General features: G+C 39.3%; 1 pseudogene; it reads right to left on the bottom strand.

The window, feature by feature from the left end:
- Positions 1 to 16,635: 16,635 nt before the first annotated feature.
- LOC143548279 (glycosyl hydrolase 5 family protein-like) lies at positions 16,636 to 17,232 on the bottom strand (annotated as a pseudogene).
- Between the last annotated feature and the right edge of the window lie 8,244 nt (positions 17,233 to 25,476).

Here is a 25,476-nt window from a genome sequence, read left to right on the forward strand (position 1 = left end):
AGCAATAATAATAATAATAATAATAATAATATTAATAATAATAATATTAAGGTGTGACAAATAAAACCCTATTGAAGAGGTATGTCCCAGCAGAGCCCAGTTGGACCCGCAGGACTCACCCTGAAGAGAGACGTCTGCGCAGAAACCAACTGGATCCGCAGGACCCACCATGCTCAGAGACGTGACGTCCTTACGCGCAGTACGCAAGCTGTTCCCGCAGGAAATGCCTCCCAATGGTGTACTCCGCCTGTTCCCGTAGCTGCGGATACAAGCCATCAGGGAAGGCCACCCGCGCAGCAAGGCTACACGCACAAGGCACTTAGCTCTCAATAATTCAGTAGTCACCTGAAGGAATGAGCAAAGCCGGGAACAATCCCGCACAAAGGCGGGAGGGGGAATACTCCCGCCCAAATAAGCCAGTCCGTACGATACTGGAGGATCTTTTGTACTGTACCTGAAGAGGTATGGGCAAAAGATCTGACCAGAGATACGACAGCCCATTGACAACAGTATGGCGAGCAGCATGCTCTTGTACTGTATGTCACTATTAGCCGGTACCTACTCACCAACTCCTGTCATACCACGTGCATAGCCTGCAGTTGGTGGAAAAGGAATAGTACACAGCAGGCCTGGTCACTGTCAGCCGCTGCCTACCCACCAACTGCCAGCATGGCACGTGCGTAGGCCACGGTTGGTAGAACAGGAATACTATTCAGCCGGCTATACCCTCTTGGAAACCTACCTTCGGCTATAAATACCCCAAATGGTATGATCATCTCATCTTATCTTGTATCTTACATCTTATACCTGATATCTGCTCTAGCAATCTCTTAATATACATTTATATTCAAGAGCAATCTAGTCTGATTCTCACGCCGGAGGGTGGTCACAAGGAGGTACCCCCCCTTCTCAGTGACGAGCTCACGGTGTCTGTTTTGCAGGTTATCAGAAGAACCATCTTTGCCGGATCTAACCCCTCGTGGGAAACATCTATTTAACCCCCAGATTATCCGTAATCTGCCTGGGGTAACTTAGTGTTTCTTCATTGGCGCCATCCGTGCATAAAAGCTAGAACTTCATTTCTTTTCAGTTTTTTCAAACTTCTGGAAAGATGGTTAAAGAAACTCCGGTAACCACAACCCCAGCTACTCAGGGGAATATCGGCGACTACACAGTTTTTACGAACACTACCCCGGTTACCCAAGCCGGGGCAAGTGCAGTAAATTTTACGAACACTACCCCGGTTACCCAAGCCGGGGCAAGTGCAGTAAATTTTACGAACACTACCCCAGTTACCCAAGCTGGGGCAAGTGCAGTAAATAATCACTCACTGGGATTCACCGATACCCAGTTAGAGAGACAACGAACGAGGCTCCCCCGCCAAACACTCGATGAAGTTAAAGCGTGGGCGGAAGCACGTCAAAAAGAATTCCAAGCCGAGTTGGATGAACGCTTACGTTCACTCCAACAGCCTGAGGAATTCGAAGAGTACTGGGACAATGATTCGGAGGAATCCGATAGTGACGCAAACCCTCGTCATAGGGCGAAAGGGAAGCGTAAGGAAACGGACTCCCAACCGAGAAGGCGTTTTGGAGAAACCTTCAAACCAAAAAACGCAGGTGGAAACCAACGTGACTTCTCCAAAACATTTACACCAGCTGCTGCAAAGGCGGGAACGTCCAAATTTGCAAGGGACATTGCGGAAGCAATCGTCCCGAAAAGTGCCAAACAGATGTCCAACATCGGCACTTACGATGGTATATCTGATCCAGACGATCATTTGAACAGGTTCATAGCGGGGGCAACCGTCAGTAGTTGGACGGAACCTACGTGGTGTTACATGTTCCAAATGACGCTTGTTGGGGCAGCTAGAGCGTGGTTCGATCGTCTACCGGTCCACCACATCTACGATTGGGAAGACTTCCAGCAAAAATTTAGCCAACACTTCAGCCAACAAAGAAAGTATACCGAAGAGCAATGGACAATCCTCAAATGCAATCGAGAGGAAGATGAATCTTTGCCAGACTTCATCACTCGCTTCAACTCAAAGAAGCTAAGTCTGGGTAATATTAGCGAAGATCTTGTTCGCGCTGCTTTCATCCAGGGCGCGAACGACCCAGAGCTCATCCGCACCTTAACGGGTAAAGATGGCATGCCATCCACATGGGATGCCATCATGACAGCAGCTAAACGCTTTGCGGAAACGGAGAAGCAACTGGGTAGAGATCTCCCCCAGAGCACAAACCTCTACACCCAGAAAACAAGAGAAGACAACGTCCTTACCGCCCGACTAAACAAAAAGCGGAAGCTAGGCATTTGGCAGTCAAGGGTAAACTTTGACACCTCATCCGGCTTGCAACATCGGTTAGGCGGAAGGGATAACGTACAGTCGAACCATAACTCCAGATGGACGCCACTCACCAAAAGCGTCACCGAGATATTCGCCACTGAGGAGCTCCCATGGCCAAAGGCTCCAATAATCCGACATCGTCACAATGCTGATCGGAGCAAATACTGTGACTTTCACAGGACAAAAGGCCACAACACTGAAGAATGCACAGACGTAAAGGACATCGTCGAAGCATTTGTCAGAGATGGGACGCTCGCACACCTCGTGGCGTAACGAACGCTGAGCAGGCTGATGCGTGTAGAACCCCAGCTGGGGAAAGCACGAATAAAATTGCAGCTTCAATGCCGGAGACTACATACTGCGTAAACAACGAGATCCCGAACCAGGTGCATATCGGCTCGATGGCACTCCCATCCCAACAACATGGAAAGGAGCTCAATTACACAGTTTGCATGTAGATCAATTCCAAATTTGTAAAGAAAAGGCCCAGAGCCACTTCTAATGGAAATGATTCTCCTTAGAACATCGATGCTGATGATTTTACATTTATACTTATGAACTTTCCACACGAATATGCCGGTTTTCGCCGCATAATTACGGGGAAAGTCGTTGCGTGGGGAAGGCGGCAAAACCCGCATAAACCCAAAAAACGGCAAACCTTCACGCAGGTCAGTTAAAGGTAAAAGTTCAGTCATCCCACTAAATGAAAGTGCCGGTCTATCCGCACGAATCATGATAGAGGAAACTGAACACTAACCTATTAACAACCGCGCGTCGAACGGTTAATTTATTCAACACTGATGCTGGTACTCACCGCATAATTACGTGGAAAGTCGTTGCGTGGGGAAGGCGGCAAAACCCGCATAAACCCAAAAAACGGTAAACCTTCACGCAGGTCAGTCATAGGTAAACTTTGGTCATCCCACTAAATGAAAGTACCGGTCCTAACCGCACAAATCATGAGAGGAAACCGAACCTATTGACAACCGCGCGTCGAGCGGTTAACTTATTCAAAATACTTTAGAAAATTTCTAACAAAAGGATGAGGAAAACTTCCACGCAGGCCAGATATAGGTAAAGTTTAGCCATCCTACTAAGTGCAAGTGACGGTCTTACCCACACAATCACGAACGAGGAAGCAAAACTTCAACCTATTATCTACCACGTTCAAAGGTTAACTTATTCTAAACACTTAGAAAATTTCAAAGGAAAAGATGAGGAAAACTTCCACGCAGGTCAGATATAGGTAAAGTTTAGCCATCCTACTAAGTGCAAGTGACGGTCTTATCCGCACAATCATGAAAGAGGACGCAAAACTTTAACTTATTATCTACCACGTTGAAAAGTTAAATTATCTAAGTACTAAAGAAATTGCTAAGTTGAATCAGAATATGCGTGAAATAAACAAGGCAAGGGATTGGCAAATAATCTTTATTCCATCGAAATTCAATTATTACAAAGATTGCTGGGTACATACCCGCATACAAAAGAAACTATACAAAAATAAAAATCTACTCTAATGGTGGAAAGGGATCTTCAAGATCAAGCCTCAGGACCGCTACCACTTGGACCCGCACCATCAGTAGAGTGTGGCGGTTCAAGGAAAGCTTTAAGGATAGCTAGCCCATCATCAGCAGCGGCAACTTCGTTTACCTTCTCCACCACCGGATGCGGGAAGGCGGCATACTGATTCACTGCTTGGTCGTATACAGCTTCAGTATCCACATCAAATAAAGGGAAGTTGGAAGGCGGGATGCCTTTCTCAACGAACCCTAGACCAAGCAGGAAGCCGGCCTTTTCCCCATCCTCATGAGAAGCGTTGAGGGCTGCGCTCATAGCATCGTCATAAGACGTATCCGTGAAGACCCGATGCACAACCTACAAAAAGAAAAAATACAAGTATCAAAATCTTTTCTATTTACAAAGAAAAGCGTAAAGACATTATGAAGTTAAGCTTACCTGAGACAACGCTTCTCGAAGAAGCCATTCCTTGGCAACCAGAGCCTCTTGGAGGGCGGCTTGAGCTTGGTTACGGGCGCGTTCGGCTTCACTTTTATTGAGGTTGGCAAGCAACACTTCCTTTGCAGCAGCCTCTTCAACGCCCTTTAGCTTCCGCTCAGTGTGGTCAAGCACGCCCCTCTGGTCCAAGATCTCTTGGAGCTTTTTGGCGTCTTCCATCGCCAAGGCATCATGAGCCTGTTGGAGCGCCTCTAGTTTGGCTTTAAGTTCCTCATTCTCGAGGCGTAAAGGCTCAGCAACAGCTTCAGCCTTGGTGGCCCTCTCGGTTGCGTTCCGTGCAGTTTCCTTAGCCAGCCGAAGCTGTTCGTTAACAGCTTGGGCAGCCTTGGAACGGGCCTCGAGCCGGGCCTGAACTTCAACCTCGAGGGCCTTGAAGGCCTTCTCCTTTTCCGCAGCCACTGCGGTAAGCCTTTTGTTCTCCTCCCGGACAGCCCGCGCCTGAGCTACTTCTCGAATGCGAGCTGCTTTTAACTTGTCGTTTTCACGACAAAGCAGCTCGACGCGCGGCTGCATCCGGGCCGGGAGAACCCGAAGCTCATTGGTTAGCCTACCCTCCTGGTAGCTAGCCATGGCTTCCCCCAACGCACCACTGGGAGCTGCGTGACGAGCCCACTCCACGCACTCCACAGGCGTGCGAAGGGTTGTTCCTCGGCGGATTTCCATCGTGGAACATACACTTCATTGGAATCCGACACTGAAAAAAACAAAAAGCAGTTAGGAAAAGATGATATATAAAAAAAAAAGGCCAAAAGAACCCTACGCACCTGTAGGGTCGACAACAGGCCGATAGCCGCCAAACCCATCACCTGAACCCAAGGGAAATCCGTCCAAGAGGTCAGGCAGATGGGAAGGAGGCAGAGGTTGGCGAGAAGCCCCAAGCGTACCTGAAGGATCGGCCGTCGTTGCCGATGACGGAGGAGGCATGGTGAAGGCCGCCGCGGTAGTAGAAACCAACGGAGGTGAACTCACCGTAGGTGAACTCACAACCGTGGTCGCCGCTGCGGAGTCCGCAGAAAAAGTAACCGCCGGCTCAGTGAAAGATTCAGTAAATATGGCACTGACAGCCGGCGGTGATGTCATCACAGTTGGAACAGTTGGCTCAACGGGGTGAGCAACTGAACCAACTGAAGCACGCGCAGCCGCCTGGGTCGTCGCCTCATGTAGGCTGACCAAGCCTACCGTCATGGGTCCGGAGGTACTCCTCCCCGCTCTACCCTGGAATGCGGTAGCATCCACGCCTGCACAAAGAAGATAAGTATTAATGATGGAAAGCTATGAAGTTAAAAATAAAGGAAGTTTGTACTTACGGGTTTTCTTGAGCCTAAAAGTGCGGACAGGCGGGGACGAACCCGATGGAGCCGGCCTCTTTACGCCGCTCACCATCGTCATCCTGGGCTCTCCGGAGGTGACAGTCGTCGCAGCCTCCGGAGCAGTGGTCTTATCACCACAAGGGTTCCCCGCCACCTCCTCGCTCTCGGTCTCTGAATCAGACCGAGGCACCGGATCGGCAGTGGAGGCCACATTCGCCTTCCCCTTCCCGCCGGCAGCCTTCTTCTTCCGCACCAACGGAGGACCATCTGCGGATTCCTCATCAGAACACAAGATTAGAGGAATTCCAGCAGAGGTTTCAGCATTGAGGGGTCGAGGGTTGAATAACGCCTTACCTGGCCGCCTGGCGCTCAGGATCTCGTGGCCTGGCGGGTAGACCTCCACGAACCGATCCGCCGTCTGATCAAGGATGGGCAACTCGTTCTCATCTAGAGCACGAGTACCCATCCGAGCGGGACTATCAGCCTCCCGCGGATACAAGAGCGACTGCAAGTCGTTCCCCTCTGAAATAAAAGAAAAACAGTTAGAAGACAAACCTATATAAACAAAGAAGACAGAGCATACCGTAAGGGACAGAGTTCAAACCGTATTCAAGGACGATCGGGATCTTTTGCGCCTCCGCATCCTTCCACACCCGGCTCATCCCGAGCATCACCATCCCGGACTCCGCAAAGCGGTAAACCGGAGATTGGACTCGGGATATCTTTGAGAACCATTCCGCCTCCTGGTAGTTGGAGGCGTGAAGGCTGGGGAGTGCTTGCCCATTCTTGAACTTCATGGCAAGGGGGATGGCGCGAGCGGAGATATAAAAGAACTCCCGCTTCCATGAACGAAGACTGCGCTCGGTTGCGCAAATCTTCAAACCCTTGATCCGGGTTATCAGAGTATACCACCCCTGGATGCACCTCCAAGAGTAGAAGGTCATCAGGCGGTCGACGAAGGGCTCAACGCCCAGAATCCGGCACACCCACTCGAAGTGGCGAATCTTCGCGATCGCCATCGGGTGTACCTCGGTCAGGTGTACACCGTGCCTCTCCAGAACACGGTACACAAACTTCGTCAAGGGGAACCTAAGATTCCCATAGACAAAGAATGCGGCATATACCCCGATCTTGCCTCTGGGGGCATCATACACCGTCTGATGAGGTTCAGGAAACTCAGGCTCGAGAGACTCGAGCATGAACTTCCTGACGATGTACTGATATAGATCGACAGGCAGAGCACACTGGCACTCGCCAGCAGTACTCTTGTCATCTTTGTCGGACGTGGATGACGGGTTCTCGGCGTACACCCCAGCCTCCTGGGCTGTAGCCTCAAGATCGTAAGCAGAAGACATCTTGCAGGTATGAAAAAGAGAACGATTTCAAGAGAATGCTCGACTGAAAAGGTGAGTATTCGCCGGAAATCGTTTTGGAGATGAAGAGAAAAGTGAAAGTGTGGATTGCAAAGGACCCTCTCCCCCTTTATATACTAATCGCAATTAATGCGATGAATTTAATGCGGAAGAGAGAGAAATCGCAGGTGCAATGAAACTATGACACGTGGCAATAAGCAAGCTGGCAACAGCTGTTGAAAGGACGCGTGCCATTAATTTCGCGGCCACGCGCCCGAAAATTCGCGCCCACGCGCCTGAAAAAGCGCCTGGAATGACCATATACTGTCACGTCGCCATAACTTCCTGCACGTCCTGACACAGTCAGAAGAAACCGTCGGACGACGTTTCAATAGTTTGGACTGTTCTTATCCTTTCACCAACTCTTCGAATTTCAAAATTTCAAAAAGATTCAAAAGCGGGAAAATACCCCTTACCTTGGCAACCAAGTAACTGTAAGACAGGTGCGGGTACAGTGTTAAGGCAAAACCCTTCACATACTTAGCACCTGCAGGGAATTGAAGCCAAGAATTCCTCGGCAACCAAGTAACTATAAGACGGGTGCGGGTACAGTGTTAAGGCAAAACCTTTCACATACTTAGCACCCGCAGAGAATTGACGCCAGGAATACCTTGGAAGTAAAGTAACCGTAAGACGAGTGCGGGTACAGTGTCAAGGCAAAACCCTTCACATACCTAGCGCTCCGCAGGGAATTGAAACCAAGAAGGATCTTCTGGGCAATGCTTGCGGAAACGGGAATAACATCCCCGCATAGCGGGAACGTCGAGAACTACATTGTTTGAAGCTTCAAGATGGAATTGGTGGTTTTAACATAATTGATCACTATGTTCAAAACTACCAAAACCTCATGGAGAATCCACACAAGTGGGACTCAACGCTCCTGACTTGCGAGGAGGTTACAGACCTACCCGCATCATACCCAAAGATCAAGCAGGAAAGTCGGGAATTTCTGCAAGTGACATAAGGACTTCCGCGGGAAGAATCCCCATGGAAAACCTTAAAACTAAACCCTTTTCAAAACCCTTTGCTTAAGTCCAAAAGTTCACCTCACTTTATTAAACAGTCATGAGAAGAACATTGGACTGGGGGGACTTGAAGAGGTAGGTCCCAGCAGAGCCCAGTTGGACCCGCAGGACTCACCCTGAAGAGAGACGTCTGCGCAGAAACCAACTGGATCCGCAGGACCCAACATGCTCAGAGACGTGACGTCCTTACGCGCAGTACGCAAGCTGTTCCCGCAGGAAATGCCTCCCAATGGTGTACTCCGCATGTTCCCGCAGCTGCGGATACAAGCCATCAGGGAAGGCCACCCGCGCAGCAAGGCTACACGCACAAGGCACTTAGCTCTCAATAATTCAGTAGTCACCTGAAGGAATGAGCAAAGCCGGGAACAATCCCGCACAAAGGCGGGAGGGGGAATACTCCCGCCCAAATAAGCCAGTCCGTACGATACTGGAGGATCTTTTGTACTGTACCTGACGAGGTATGGGCAAAAGATCTGACCAGAGATACGACAGCCCATTGACAACAGTATGGCGAGCAGCATGCTCTTGTACTGTATGTCACTATTAGCCGGTACCTACTCACCAACTCCTGTCATACCACGTGCATAGCCTGCAGTTGGTGGAAAAGGAATAGTACACAGCAGGCCTGGTCACTGTCAGCCGCTGCCTACCCACCAACTGCCAGCATGGCACGTGCGTAGGCCACAGTTGGTAGAACAGGAATACTATTCAGCCGGCTATACCCTCTTGGAAACCTACCTTCGGCTATAAATACCCCAAATGGTATGATCATCTCATCTTATCTTGTATCTTACATCTTATACCTGATATCTGTTCTAGCAATCTCTTAATATACATTTATATTCAAGAGCAATCTAGTCTGATTCTCACGCCGGAGGGTGGTCACAAGGAGGTACCCCCCCCTTCTCAGTGACGAGCTCACGGTGTCTGTTTTGCAGGTTATCAGAAGAACCATCTTTGCCGGATCTAACCCCTCGTGGGAAACATCTATTTAACCCCCAGATTATCGGTAATCTGCCCGGGGTAACTTAGTGTTTCTTCACCTATCTTAAGTTTGGAAATGAAATGAGGTGTGTGCATGTTGTTTTGGAATTGTGATTTTGACATTCTCCAAAATATCAACTTATTATTTACATTTACATTTACAAATAAAAGAAACTTATGGTTTGATTTTGAAAGGTATCCTCCGACTAATAGTCTATTGCTTGTGTAACGTCTTTAAAAGTCAATGCATCGCCCCACCGTTGCATCTTTGCTAATAGGGGCTCACAAAGACTTGGCTCCTTCTTCGTATTTTCATATTGACGTTACCCGTCATAATCACAAGAATTTTCTCCCTTTCATCTTTTAATGATTAGATTGGTATCGTACGTACTAAAACTAAATTTTATAAAAAGTGGATGTTGAATCTATTGGTATCGCACTAACACTTGTTACAAAATGCTCATTTTTTTAATTTTATATTGTGCCGGTACTGGTTTCGAAGATACCAACACCGAATATTTGGAAAGTGGATACTTGGTACCAAATGCTCATCCCTCTCTCACTTACTACATTTGGGAATGTTTACTCTGGTGCATTATTTTTTCGCTTTCTCCTTGTTTCTCCTTCGTATCGGCCACAATGAGATGTTTGTTGTTGTTTAAATAGTTATGATTTGAATATTGCTTGTCAAAGGCTCATTCAAAATCAACTTGGTTGTAAACAAGCCTTCAGTTTGTAAGCGAGTCGAGACCGAGCTAGCCTGGCTTGGCACAAATTGGCTTGCTCGCTTGATAAGAGTATGAGACTTGAAATAGGCATGTATTTTGATATAGAGTTTTCGGTGTTTTAGTTTATGATGTTGTGTTAGATGTTGGGGTACTTATGCTTCATATTGGACCGGTAAATCCGTATATAGATAATAATATAGTGAGCCAATGGAGTGGGGTTTACATTGATATATTTCACGAGGCGTCACATTAAATTGTCTATGTTCGGACGATGAACATTATAATTATGCTTCATAACTAAGTTAACAAGTGATCTTATATAAAAACAAATTTAAGATAGTTTTTTTTATTATAAAGTAAAATTGGTATTGAAAAACGTTTGACATTTAAATGTCTAGAAAAAGATGGTTGTTAAGAATAATATGAAGTGATGAATAGCATCAAACATGTTACTGAAAAACACACAAAATAAATAAAATAATAATAATTAAGGTATTTGATAAATAGGTTTTGGTTAACAAGCATGAGAGAAGTAAACAAATAATAACTTATAGCTAGACTCTTAAACTTATGGTAAGCCAAAGGGTTTAGATAATTATACCTCATGTTGTCATTTGTATATTATATTCCAAAATTAATTTGTTACAATATAATACCAAATAAATTTAAATTTATTTTATCTTAATAAAAATGACATGTGAATATTAGGTATACATGTCATGTGAGAATGACATCCATGTGGGCTGCAAACTTGCTGAATAAGCAAAATTGTCTATTTGCAAATCTTTTTTGCTTTTAGAACGTTATCAAATGTCTATTATCAGTTTATCACGGATGAAAGATAAAAGGCGTCTAGTTTAGCAATCTATGAAACACAATTTATCATATTCTATAATCGATTTGGTTATATACACTAAAACATTATTGATAACAGTATATCAATAATGATCAATAACATTATTGTTTACAACATTATTGATAACACTAAAACATTTGGTTATATACACTAAAACATTATTGATGATGATGATCATCATCATCATCGTACTCAGTATATCGAGCCGGGGGTCTCACCGGAAGCAGCCTCTCTATCCCTATGGGATAGAGGTAAGGCTGTCTACATCTTACCCTCCTCAGACCCTACCATAGCATTGCTATTGGTGGGATATACTGAGTACGATGATGATGATGATGATGATGATTATTGATAACAGTAAAAAAAATAACGTAATGTAATGTTTCATATGTAAATAAAACACTACACATGGAAAGTGGTTTGTGTTAATAAGCTCTTCATGTTTTAAAATATTAAAAAACACAATTAATACATACTATCGTTGCTATTCTGATCGAGCAAGTGTTAATGGTTCATTTCCATACGATCCACCTAGAGATGTGCAAAACCCGTGTTTTTCCAAACCAAACCGGTTTGGTCAAAGCCTGGTAAAACCGGCTTGACCCAAACCGTTCAGTTTATAAATCGGTTTAGAAGCAAGAGATCCCAATGGTCCAGGTCAGTTCGATCCGGTTTAGAACCGGTTTTTCTCAAACCGTTTCGGTTTAAAAACCGGTTTGCTTGTTCAAAAAAGGAACCAGTACCAAAACCAGTGGTTTGGGTCGATTCATGAACCGGTTCGGATGAAACCGGTTTCCTTATCAAACTGGTTCGGATCGGTTTGGCATGAACCGGTTCCAAACCGGTTTTTTTACACCTCTAGATCCACCTTGTTAATTTTTCTTGGGTTTTAATTGTTTGGTTAATTTTAGTGGGCTAAATATATATTGATTGGGCTAAAGTTTGACGGGTTAAATGTTTTTTGATTGGACTAAAAACTGGTAATTGTTGACTTCTCTCTCATTCTCTCTCTCTTTCTATATATATATATATAGAGAAAATGGTTCAAATAAGAATAAGGGGTTTCCTTGGTAAGAACCAATAGATTTTTGACATGTGACATTATAACCTATAGTGAAAAAATAATTATAGGAAACTACGTCGGTTAGGCTATCCGCTATGATGGGGGGGCATCGAAGCCCCTGCACCGTGCTACGTCAACGCCACGTCATCGCCTCGTAGAAAACGGGGCATCGAAGCCCGCCCCGCTATGGTTTAATGCCCCTTGGGCGCCCCCAATATATATATGTGTGTGTGTGTGTATGTGAGAGATGAAGAAAGAGAGGGCCCACCACCCTCCGTTCCTCGCCCGTCGTCCAGACGACCGATCCTCCTTTCACGCCAGCCTTGAAGGCGCCCCCGGGCGGTGTTCCCCCCTCTTCCGCGCCCCGTTCCCCCCTCTTCCACGCCTATAGCGACCAGCCTTATAAAGGTGAAAGAAGAATTCTATGAAACTATGTCAGTTTTTGGTAATTTTAAATCTCAACCATTGATTAACATGATCCAATGGCTATGATTTATTCCTAGCATTTATAGAAAACTAATTTTTATTTTAACCCTCCCATAAAAATTAAAAATTGCATCTCCCGTCCTTGCACTATCTTCTTGCAGGTCTTGGCAGTGTTCCACGTCAGTCAAACAGGCCACGTCGGAGGTCGTCTTCACTTTCTTACGGTCTTGGTGTACCGAATGGTCTAACTAATATATTCAGTATACATCTTTCTCTGTGTATATGTTTAAATTTAAAAGGCTTTTGTATTCTTTTGAATAAACAATAAACTGTTCACAATTAATTTAATAGATAATTCACGAATTACTTATGGTCTTATGGTCCAGTGGTATGATGTCTATCCTTTTAAAAAATAGAGGTGGTGGGTTAAATCCTTGCAAATACAAGGTTAGGGAAATTTTAGATGGAAAATAAATTTGCTGTTCAAAAAACGATAATTCACGAATTTAATTTTAACCGTATTGAGAAGATTAAGAATAGAAGGAGCATGTAATAAATATAAAGGTGTTGAAAAGGATTTCTATGAAATGATCAAAAGTTTAATAGAGCATATATGAAAGTTCATCTGGCCATAAATAAATATTTTCAAATGGTCAAAATTTATATTTAAATAAAATTACTAAAAACAATTTTTTAATTTGCCGAGTTATCTATGAATTGGCTTAAAGACTAAAGTGTTCATATATACGGGGTTGGCTCTAAGAATTCATGTGTCCTGGTCGAGGCTGGAAAGAATATGTCCCTTAAGCCTTAACATACTAAATAATATAAACATATTTTTATATGCTGATTAAAGTTATGAAGATAAACATAACAATTAGCAAAAATCATGGTATTAGAATGAGTTTATAACATACTGAATAGGCTAATAGCTAACCGAGGATTTGTAAAGCTCTCCTAACATTCTTGATAGCAAACTGGTGAATCAACTCTTCATAGTTTATGCTCTATAGTATTCTGTTCTAGATAGCGATCATCGTCAACTCGCTAAGTTTTTCTTATGCATTGTAGATCGTAAATAAGATTTCAATAGTTATAATTTTGAAAAACTCATTTCCGCAGATGCTACCGTGATTGCTGGTGTTTGGTATCGACTTTGTTGTTATCCCGCCTATTCGTTTCTTTTTTTATTTATCTTTTATTGATTAATTAAAAGTAATGGGCATTTTTTAATTTTTAATTGGCCTATAAGTTTTTGGGCAATTAAAAAAAGTTCTAAAATATGTTTGAGCATTATAAAAATAGTGAGATTATAAGCGTTTGCGTATTTTATATATATAACATCGGGAATTTTCAAAAAATTTTGTAACCCCGTAAAAAACATGCTCCGGTCGGGCGCTCACATGGCACACCCTTGGGCTGCATATATGCTACATTATTATGTTAAAAGGTTATATCATTACTCTAATAGACAATTTTGCAATTTATTAACTTATGTTGTTGAGAAAATATCGGTTTGGTTTGTTGGCTGAAACGTGACTTGTTTAGTTTTATCATTCTTTATTACAACTAGAGTAGTATTTTAACATAGGGAAATATACATGACGTAACTAGATTGATTATAAATTAAAAACAGCAGATGTTTTACTCAATATGATTAAAAACCAAATTAAATTAAGCTTTGACCATAAAAAGTTAGAATAAACCTTGGAAGAGGTCAATATCGGCAATTCGGCAATGACCCTCTATTCCTCTAAAGTCTAATCATATATATGGGATTGATCATCGAATTCTCACTCCACGCGAAAATGAGATACGAAATTAACACTTAACCGTTGGGGTTAACGTGTTAGTAATTTTTTCCCTTCATAGTATTCACTAATAGTTTTGAACTCATTCAATACTATTACTTTGTTCTAGATGTGTATAATGTCTCAGTTTGATATTTCGGTTGTGTGTAACAACTTTTGTAAATGCTATGAATCAAATTCAATGAGAGAGAAAATTGTGAAAACAAAAATGAGAAGAGTGAAAGAGAGCATAAATGTATGAGTGTGTAATCTTTTTAATTATGTCGAGCAATTAATGCTAACATGTTACATGTCATGCATCCTTGCGTAAAGAGCTATCGTATGCTTGAATATATCAATAGACACATTTTTTTCACTCGCTATAAGTTTCACTTTAAGCTAACTAAATTGATTTTGATCCAAAGCATTATAGCAAACCTTGTTAAATTAAATGAATCACACTAAACTACGCCACCCCTCATCTAATTTCACGCCATCAAACGACCGTCTAGAAAACATTCAATGGTTGATCCCCGGTCACCGCTGTTTGTACGCTTCGTAGAGTAAATTTTCGCGATTTAGTCGGAAAATTTTTATATCTATTAAGCCCGATCACCTCTTGGTGACTTCGGTCAATCCCATATAAGATTTGATGTCAAAAGTGTGTGCATAAGTTTTTTTTATTTTTCTTCTTATTATTTTCTTAAAAAGTACAATGGTTGATTTGAGAATTGAGACTTTACTATTTACACACACGTATTAGCTTTATTCAATGTTGGTTCTCTGACTTCTCTCATATATATATAAACACTTACTAAGTTGTAACCAAATTATAAACTCATAAACCCTTCGAATCACACACACACAGAGACACATGGAAGACCCCGAGAGCCAAACAACCCGGCTCACACCACCCGGTCCAAGAAGCAACGACCAACAACTAGAGGTGCACAAAACGGTTTTTTTAAAAAAACCGGTTCGGTTATTAACCGGACCGGTTTTTTTGGCCCGGAAAAAAACCGGTTCGGTTAATAACCGGACCGGTTAATAACCGGTTTTTTTTCTGTCAAAACCATAACCGGTCTAAACCGGTTAGGACCGGTTTAGAAACCGGTTAGAACCGGTTAATAAACCGGTTTTTTTATTAACCGGTTTTTTTTATTAACCGGTTTTTTTTTTTTTTTTTTTTTTTTTTTAAATTTCGCGGTTTCAAATACGAATATTTGTTTTTTATATTTTGTACTTAATGAAGACCATTATTTTTTCACAGTATAAACAAACCGGTAACTACAAGGCAAACCGGTAACTAAAAGGCAAAACGGACTGACCGAAGCCATTCTTTGCTTTCGTTGTTAGGGTTCTTTGCTTGGAAGATGAGTATGAGTGTGTGTTGGTGAATGTGTTTTCAACAAACCAAAGATTAAAAACACATAACTTTCATTTATAGTTTTTACATTAAAAATACAAACATTAAATCGTTATTGCATATTCGTAACTCAAAAATACAAACATTAAATCATTAACACTGAAGAAATCTCTGCCAAGAACTGTTGTTCATGATTTAACTCAAAAATACAAACATTAAATCGTGAACTAGCAGATGCTCCTGTTGTTCCCAATCGCAGTTTGTTCATGATTTGCCTCCATGTTTGCTGTTTCTTTAACTAAATTAGAAAAATCCAAATCAACAAGTAAATAAGAGCACATATTAGGAAAAAGAATGCTTAGACACGATTACATGAACAACTTGCTGTTTCTTACTCATGATTTGCCTCCATGTTTGCTGTTTCTTTAACTAATTTTCTTCGCTACCCGATCCCGAGCTATTTCTTAGGTAATCGTCGTACGCGGCTTCTTCATCGGTCATTGGTTGAGTGTGTCCTTCATTGACCTCGTCTTCATACAAGCCCGCTTCATACTCCATTTCCCCCTCGAGTGAGCGTTGATGTTGTGCCCTATCTAAAGAGTCCAAGTAATCCTTGTAGCAAATCGACATCTCTATAGCTGGTGCAGTGAGTCGAGTCCTCCTAATCGATATAACCCTGCCAGAAACAGAAAAAGCAGACTCCGAAGCTACCGTGGAAGCTTGGACCGTTAGTAAATCTTTGGCCATGGCGGCGAGGATCGGAAACTCATCCTCCTTACCTCTCCACCAAGCCAGCAAATCAAGACTTCTAAATTCATCCGGAGTCATGTGTTTCACAAAGTTGGTACCACCATACCTTCCAAGTTCACTGCTTGGGGTGTTTACCCTTTGACGTTTACCGGCGTCTTCCCAAATCATGTAGTACATCCCCATTTCAAGGTCGGTTTGGGATTGGGATTGGGCAACAGCTCGGTTCATTTACAGCAATATTAATAATATTATTACCGAAGGATTCCCTTGAATTAATTACCAGCATATGTAATTAATTTATATGTAAATTTAGCAAATAATATAAATGTTAAAAAAAAACCTACCGTAAACTTAGTAGCTTCATCAAACCGTTGAGAACATCAAATAAAACATTGCTTATATTCATTTGTGTTCATGAACCGTTTACGAACAAATCATTTTTTAATGAATGAACACGAACAATAAATGTCGTTCGGTTATTTGTTCGTGAACGATTCAGTTATCAATAAAAACTTAACAAACGATCATGAACAAGAAGTTATTCAGTTCGGTTCATTTACAGCAATATTAATAATATTATTACCGAAGGATTCCCTTGATATCGACGAGCCACCGCGACCAAACCCCGAACCCACTCGTCAGGATCAAAATACTCGTCCCCGAAAAACCCATTCCCGTCATTATCACCGCAACACCACTCAGGCAAACTAACGTGGTTATCAAGCACCACCATTATCTTCCCTTTTCCAAGCTCATTAACGACCGCATTTTGTGCCTCGACAATGCTCATTCCCAACACTTCGGGGTTGTATTTCGCGACACCGTCTTTAGCAGCAGTCAAGTTCCACCTATCTAGCGACTCCGAAACCGTAAGATTTGCTTATCGTGTGTACATATAAGTAGCCCACGTGAGCCGCACGCAGTTAAACCCCATAATATTATTAATGTCCGAAACAATATCTTTCAAAGGCTTTTTGTTTAAACCCTCCGGAATCATGACTTGGAGGTGTCCCGGCCAGTTTACACAAGCGAGCTTTACGCGGTGGCCGGAATGTTCGTCGACGATCCATCGGGATGACGTGGACAGTGGGAATGAATGAGAATGGAGTACGGAGAATATTAGAAAGAAAACATAAGTAAATGGTGAAGACATGTTTGAGATGTGCATATGTTGTGTTTTTTGATGTTGTCTTTAAATAGGGTGCTTTAGTTGATATTATTATTATTATTAGTTACAGTTCTTGCCGTCACGGTTAGTACTTTTGTAGAGTTGACTTTATAACAGATCATTGGAGTCACGGATTTTAATTTCTAACTACCATCAAATTTACCATTTAATTCAATTATCATTTCCAGTAAAGAAAAAAGTTGTACACGATTTTCTAAAGAAGAAATAGTAAACTTATCGACCTAAGTTATGTACAGTTATTATGCTATGTACGTCCAGTTGCTACATAATAACTTATGTACAATTATTTTATAAGGTGACTATCTTTTATAAAGGAGTGAGTTCTTATACTTGACGATTATAAAAACAAAAGTTCAGTTTTGATAACTTTAGTGTAACTTTTAACAAGACTTAATTTTCTACCTTTACTTGCATTTGAAATTTCTGTTGGTTAAATGAAAGAAAAACTAAAAAGCATTCATATCTTCCAAAACTTGAGATTTTCAGTTTATTACCTTTTTGTTTTTAATATTATGTGTTTTTTTTTAATAATTAAAATAAAAATACGTATCAAGATAAAAAACGTAATCCGTTTCATATATATTTCTTATTTTTATTAGTTTATTGAGTAGATTTGGTTTGTTTTCGTTTAGGATCTTATTTACAATTATTTTTTCCTAAAACATAGAAAATCAATTAGTCTAGGCTGTATTATGCCTTAATTATACGTGGTTTTGTATTCTTTGATTTAGTTTCTATATAAAACTTTTGTTGGTGTTGTAAAAAATATACATAAAATACGTAATGTTAAATCAAAAAATTTAGAAGGTACTACTAAACAAATTTATGACAACTCACTTACTTTGCCAGTAAGATAGCTATAAATACTCCCGAACTATTAGCAAATGAAATATTAAATGAATTGACCAAAATGATACCAGACTTCCTAAAAAAAAGTTATTGAATACTTGTCCAACTATATACTAAAATCAAATAGAAAACTTACCCTAAAAAATATTGACATTTATATATTTTGCAGTACAGAAATGGTTCCAAGCTTATTAATTAAACTTTCCTATTATTTCAACTTCACTTTTTTATAGTTATACAAATTGCAAAATGGCAGCATATTCTAAGCACAAAAAGTCATATATGTACGTATTGATGTTCACTCTACATTAATTTAACAACCTCCACCCACCCAAACCCAAACACAGTGGGTTCAATATTACAACATCCGCTTTTAGAAGAAACAAGATTATCCATGGGCTGGTAGTTTATTGTAAAAATAACGTCTTTAAACACTTTGGATTTGAGAGATCTTGGTTCAAAGACTTACAGATAACAAAAATTTAAAGAAATTCGTCATTAAAGAACAAAAAAAAGTAAGAAGCGGAATAACTATATATATAAACATTTGTGTCAAAATAAAATAGAAAATAGTTGAGTGTATGTCTTTGCATAACCTTATTATGAGTATAAAGATTTTTGTGATTTATAACATACGTTAATGATTTATATTTTCAAAATGTATTAGAACTAGCATTGTCACCCGCGCGTTGCGACGGTGTATTTTGTGTTCGATTTATTTAGCTTTGCATGCAAATTTAGATTACAGTAGTTGCTAGTAATATTTGCTACATACAAAAGTCAATCGAACTCGGCCACTTTTACAACATTGGTTATGTTTGTTTTGACGTGAAGTGAAAGATGACTAAAGACGCTAGTCATACCAAAACCGTGCATCATAATATTCACACACCTTTGCACAACCACTGTCATTAACACAGGTAACAAAACGGTTGCTTGATTGCAGTGACTAAAAAACACAAAAGTATATAAAACTAAAACAAAGGTGGTCACAAAAAACTTAACTACAATAACCCAAGAAATAGATTAGCAACCTTTAACAATGACTTCTATCTTAATACACAAATCTTGTAAAGAATATTTAAATTGTTGATGATTTGTTGCGTTAAAACGTGAACCTGCACATTATAATTATAAACATAAGCATAAAACAATTTGCTATAAAGCAACAGATCATATACTCATTCCATATATGCATACTAACATATGTTGTTTAGCACACTTTGTTTACAAAGTTATAAAGAATTGCATATCTGCACAGCAAATTCATTTAATGCAAGTTGTGATAACATGATCACTACTGAATTAATAAAACCATACAAAGAACCGGATTAAAAAGGTTTTAGAAGAGGAAAACTGATCTCAAAGTCCAAAACCACACAATAGAATGAAACCATGTATGAATCTTCCGCATCATAAATTGGGGCTGCACATTTGGAATCCCTCATCAACATATTAAAGATTCACACGGCATACAAAATCTAAACACTGACCTAATTTTTTGTTGATTAATTTGACATCACCAAAGTAACAAATTAATATTTTTATGGCACCATTTTTTGAGTAACGAATTGTGTCGAATATGTACACATACAGGCTACATGTGCCTATTAACAATGCAATTGCATTAATGATTTGGACACAAATAACATAATTTGCAAAAAAAAAAAAAAATTAAATGACATCATGTTCATACGATTAATCACATAACAGTATTAACTAATCGTAAAAGAGAAGAGGTGTTTGGTAGCAGTTCATAAATAACAACGCATTTTGGGTTTCATGGATTAAAGTTTTCACTTTACCGTTCGAGAGGGAAAAAGATACGATTTACGGTTGTAATTGGCGTAAGGATTGGAACTGTTTATATAGTGAATCAATCGTGTCACCTTCTCTCTTGATGAAACGACGCGATGGTTGCCGGAAACCGCCATACGTCCCTAACCTTCGTTTTGTTAATGTGAACGGCAGTTAATTAAATACATAAAGGAAACCATCGCCAGCCACCGTAACCCTTCCGTTTTCATGGTTAGAAACCACCGCATGACATGATTGGTAACTGCCGCCGTGAAGTTGTTCTTGTAGTTCCGTTTTCAACGGATGGGTTGGTTTAATTTTATAATAATAATAATAAAATAAAATACAAAATAAATGGAAAATGAAAAGATAAAAAGGAATAGGGAGGGCATGACGTTGACATGAATTCTAGGAGCATTCCCAGCCAGTCTTTCATCCCCATCTCTATAGTTACACTACAAAACATTACATTTTTTTCTTCTTTTCAATTAAATAATATTTTTTTACACCTTTACCACTACAGTTTTCTCTCTCCACCCTATAATTTATAAAAAAATCACCACCCTTTTCCCAAATTTACAAAAACTCACTGCATTTCCTCTCTCCACCCTATAATTTACACTCACAACCACTCATAACACCACCTCATAATTTACAAATTCCCATCACATAATTATAAGGGATGGGTTGGGAATGCTCTAAATGTAGTATAGGATAATTACCGGATGTCCATCATATATATAACCGTTCAACGAAAAAAAAAAATAAACCATCATATTAGAAAAAATAGTGACATTATAAGGGTCAAGTTATTTTACAAAGTGAGATAAAAATGAGGAAGAATTTGTGATATAAAAAAAACTCCTAGAAAACTAGTAAAAAGTTTCTTCCATCGGCCTCGTTCAAAAAAAAAAACAAAACAAAAACAAAAAGACATAATGCTGAAGAAAAAAGATTATTGTGTGTTTTTATTTATTATTGTATATTTTTTTGTTTATTTTATTTATTGATTGTATTTTTTTTCTTGACATTGTGTTTTTTTTCTTGATATTATATTATAGTACTTAACATTGTGTTATATTTTACGATCTGTTGTGTCTTTTTTATTTATCATGTGTTTTTTTTTAGTTTTTGTCATTGTGTTATTTTCCTCGACATTATGTCTATTTTTCAATGAGAAAGATGGGGAAACATTGTTGTTGTTGGTTTTTTTTTTTACCTTTTTCATTCTAGATTTATATTTTGAGTTATAACTTTTTTTATTATTTTCTTGAATTTTTTTAATGAGTTTTTCTTAGACAACAAATTTTCTTATACTCCTCATTTGTGTCTCTATTTGTATTTTAACATTTTCATAATAATTATTACTATATTGATGTATATGTTTATTAATATAACAATGAATAGTAATTGTACGCCTTCACAAATTATAATTTTTTTAAAGATCTCTTTTACTTCCTAGAATTTGAATCCAAAACCTTTAGGTAATTAAAAGACTTTGTCGATCTTTACCGTTAAGCCATCGAGTACACAAGGACTTACACAAATAATAATTGCATTAATGTTGTTTAACACTATTTGATTTCAACAAATTATATATATATTTAAAAAGCAAGTTGGGTTACTCTCACATAAAACACTGTAGCTAATTGTACAGACCATCAAGCACACTGTACAAGTATTTGATACGTCTTTAACATCCACGTTGCATCTAGGTTTTAACCCACGCGTTCATGTCATGGCCTTCTTTTTTTCGTATTCGAAGCATCGAGAGATTGAGAGGCGTGTACTGTATTGTGTAGAGTTAGAGAGAAGGGAGATCTTTTCTTTCTCTGTCGCTCGAAATCAATAACTGAGTTGAAGAGAACGGCGGAAATCGGTTCTGGTCAAGACTTCCTGTGGGAAATAACCGGTTAGACCGGTTAATCGGGTCGGGTACTAACCGGTTTTGATAAATTAATAAAAAAAATCAGTTAACCGGTCGGGTAATAACTGGTTAAAAACCGGTTTTTAATAAAATGATGATAAAAAAAACCGGTTAACCAGTTAGTAACTGGTTTTAAAATCAATAATATAAACCGGTTACTAACCGGCGGTTAGGATCGGTTAGTAACCGGTTAGAATTGGACCGGTTACTAACCGGTTAGCATTTCAGTTAGAAACCGGTTAACCGGTTTCTGTGTGCACCTCTACTTAGGGGTACATCTATATATCTATATACACGGGCTTGTCAACATTAAAATTAATAAAATAAATATTTAAAAAAAAAAATTAAAAGTATAAAATAAGAACACTATTCTCAAATATATATGTTGAGATATTTTACTCTCTTACCTGTTATGCATATTTGCATTTAAACCAAATCAATTATTAATTTTCAAATATTATTTCTAGTTTTTATTTTTTTTAATATGGAAAGTTGGTTCTTTTCTTCTCAATCAATGGATGGATTATGATTAGAGTGACAAATGGGTTGGGTTGGATTGAACGGGTCATGGGTCGAAATCGGTTTGGGTCAGAATGGGTTTTGTCAGAACGGGTCAACTAAAAAAGAGTTGTTTTGGTTTGGATCAGAATAGGTTAGGGTCGGAACAAGTCGGAATGGGTGTCACACCCCGACTAGGTAGTTGCGGAAGCGTAATACGGGAATGTAACAGATAACACTGGTATCAACAACATTGTTCATAAAGAAACATTACTAACTAATTTACAATATATTATATCGTTCTAACATCTTTTACAAACTAGGTGATACAATCAAACCGGTTCTTCAATTACTTTACTTCTAACTCAAATGCCCATGACATCATTCACCAATCAGACACGTAACGCACAGGAAATTACTTCTCATATCTGATTACCTGAAAAGCATGTTAAAATAGGTCAACTACGAATAGTTGGTGAGTTTCATAAGTTTAACGAAATCAGTTCTGCGTACCACACAGTCATAGTTTGTGTGTACGCGCGTATGTAAAAATATGTGCTTACGTTTGTATAAAATATGTACAGCCATATCCTTGTGTGTGCATATGCACACATGTAAGTTTATAATATAAATTTGAAATTTCAGTAAAATCGTGATTGTTTGTTCGTACTACCTGTTTCCAATTTCCGTGTTTAACCAACCACTATGGACCCCCTTCCTCCCACAACGGTTCCACATCAACTCAACCACTGTGGCCCCCCTTCCGCCCACAACGGTTCCGCGTTAACATCAACCACTGTGGTCCCCCTTCCACCCACAATGATTCCACGTAAACTCAAACATTATATAGTGTACATGCAAATAATTAGTATATTCTACACATAGTATTTCCTACGGCTAATCACATAGCATGTATATAGACACATATACACATATAGTATTTATCACGTATCACCAAACACTATGGCTCCCCATCCGCCAACAATACGCATAATCACATTATTTACTTAACATTCATGTCATAATCAAGTTAGTTCGTTTAATAAGTTGCAGCAGAACTTGGCTCATATGCCATACTCAACTTTAGTTTATAAGTTGCAGCAGAACTTGGCTCATAGGCCATACTCAACTTTAGTTTAGTAAGTTGCAGCAGAACTTGGCTCATAGGCCATACTCAACTTTAGTTTAGTACTATTGTGGCCCCCCTTCCGCCAACAATAGCACCATAATCATCACAGACCACGTTATCCCCATGGCCATTACAGACCACGTTATCCCCCAGATTAGTTATGTTTAACAATACATAACGTGTTTGTATAAACATGCTATCACGTGTAATTTCATTATGTTTTGCAATTCGTATTATCTCCACTCAATATATCAGTCAATGATAATAATCATCTTTCATCAGCACGTAGTCAATCATTATGTTTGTAGGGACTTTTCATATATAAATGTTCAGATATTTTATATCCTGAATCATTTTCAGATAGATAACGTGTGTAAACATGCTTTCCAACCCAAAAGTTCGTAAAATAGTTTAAAGAGTGGGGTCATGAAACTCACCTTATTGTAGTTCGCACAGAAATTACGTATCAGTAAGTCAGATGCCTCGTTTATAGCCTGATTCCTATAAACGGTATCGTATCGTTAATACTAGTACAGTGTTCAAGCTAAGTCGGGCCGTATAGATAATCTGGGTATAGCTGTTAGGCCCAGAACATGACCATAGTCTTAGATTGTGACGTTGTATACTATGAAATGTTTAAAACTGGATTTGGCTCAGTTTCACCGTTTCCTGAGCCTAGCTCAGTTGATCGTTTATACGTTTCGGGATTAGGTAAGATCACATAAAACTTAAGTAAATATATCGATTGATAAAATAATTTGATTTATGAAAGAATTTTAAGGTTTCGTTGTCTGGTTTGATCGCAAGATTTGTTTCTGTTTTCATACGTGTTTGATTATACAAAACGCGCATAATTCACCCGAATTTTCCGGAATTCTCGTAAAAAGTTCGTTTTTATCAATATCATTCAAAAACATGATATTTGACCACTTTTGACATTTTGATATACCAGTCAGTCCGTTAAACACAAAACTGCCGGTTTCGTTAAAACAATTATAATTTAAATCTTTGATTAATCATAACTAAATATGTACTTATATATAAATTATGTAAATTTTTGTAAAAATACATTAAGACATGGAGAATTTTATAAAAATATTTTCAGAAACTTTATGATTATTTATTTATTTATAAAAATTCATTTAATAGGTTATAATCGTGTAATAAATGGCCCGTTTATATCAAACGACCTCCGAAAAATCCGATAATTTTTACAAATGGCCTAAATGTTATTACATAGCCCCTGCAAAATTTCCAGAACCTAACTCTTTTGACAAAATGCCTTTTTGTGCGTTTTTCGGCTGTTAAAATTCGGTTAAGCCATGATTGCACAAACCATACTTAGACATTTCCAATGATTCCCAAACTTTACCAGTTATCTTAACATCACATATTAAACTCCAAAACCAAGTTTCATAATTTTTCAATATGTTTAGCTATTTTTCCCAAATAAACGCTCATAAACGGGAATAAATTCACCAAATATTCTCCGTTTATCGAAAAATTACCAAATTTGAACAGGGACTCATTTATATGATCCCTAATGTCCCTGCAAGTTTTCACAGGCTAACAACAAGCACGTCACAACCTAATACTAAACAACCCCTAAACGAGTGTTACGGGTTTACCTTGTCGGTTTTCGATGAATTTTGCTAGTTTAAACGACTTTCCGGGTCTCGGGTTGCAAACTCAGTATATCTACATATCATATAACATCAAACCAAGCATAAATCATCCATGTAACAGCCTTGATAATTAGGGTTTCGGTTTTGGGTTCAAACCGAACTTTCTAACTAAAAACGTTGTATTCATGTTCTAATCCGCGTTTTTGACCAAACAAAGTATATGTTCCTGGTTTGTAAACATGTTTAACATCAAAACATGGTTTTACTTGATTTTTAGGGTTTTTGGATGGTTAAACATGTTTAAAACTAACTAAAACATGTTTATAAGATTATAACTTAGTTAAAAGATGGTTAAAAGTTCATGAAAATGAAACTTACTTGTG

This window comes from Bidens hawaiensis, unplaced genomic scaffold (genome assembly GCF_021521415.1).
Source record: "Bidens hawaiensis isolate Kalapana, Puna unplaced genomic scaffold, B.hawaiensis_p1.1 tig00014983_1, whole genome shotgun sequence".
NCBI classification, from domain to species: Eukaryota; Viridiplantae; Streptophyta; class Magnoliopsida; order Asterales; family Asteraceae; genus Bidens; species Bidens hawaiensis.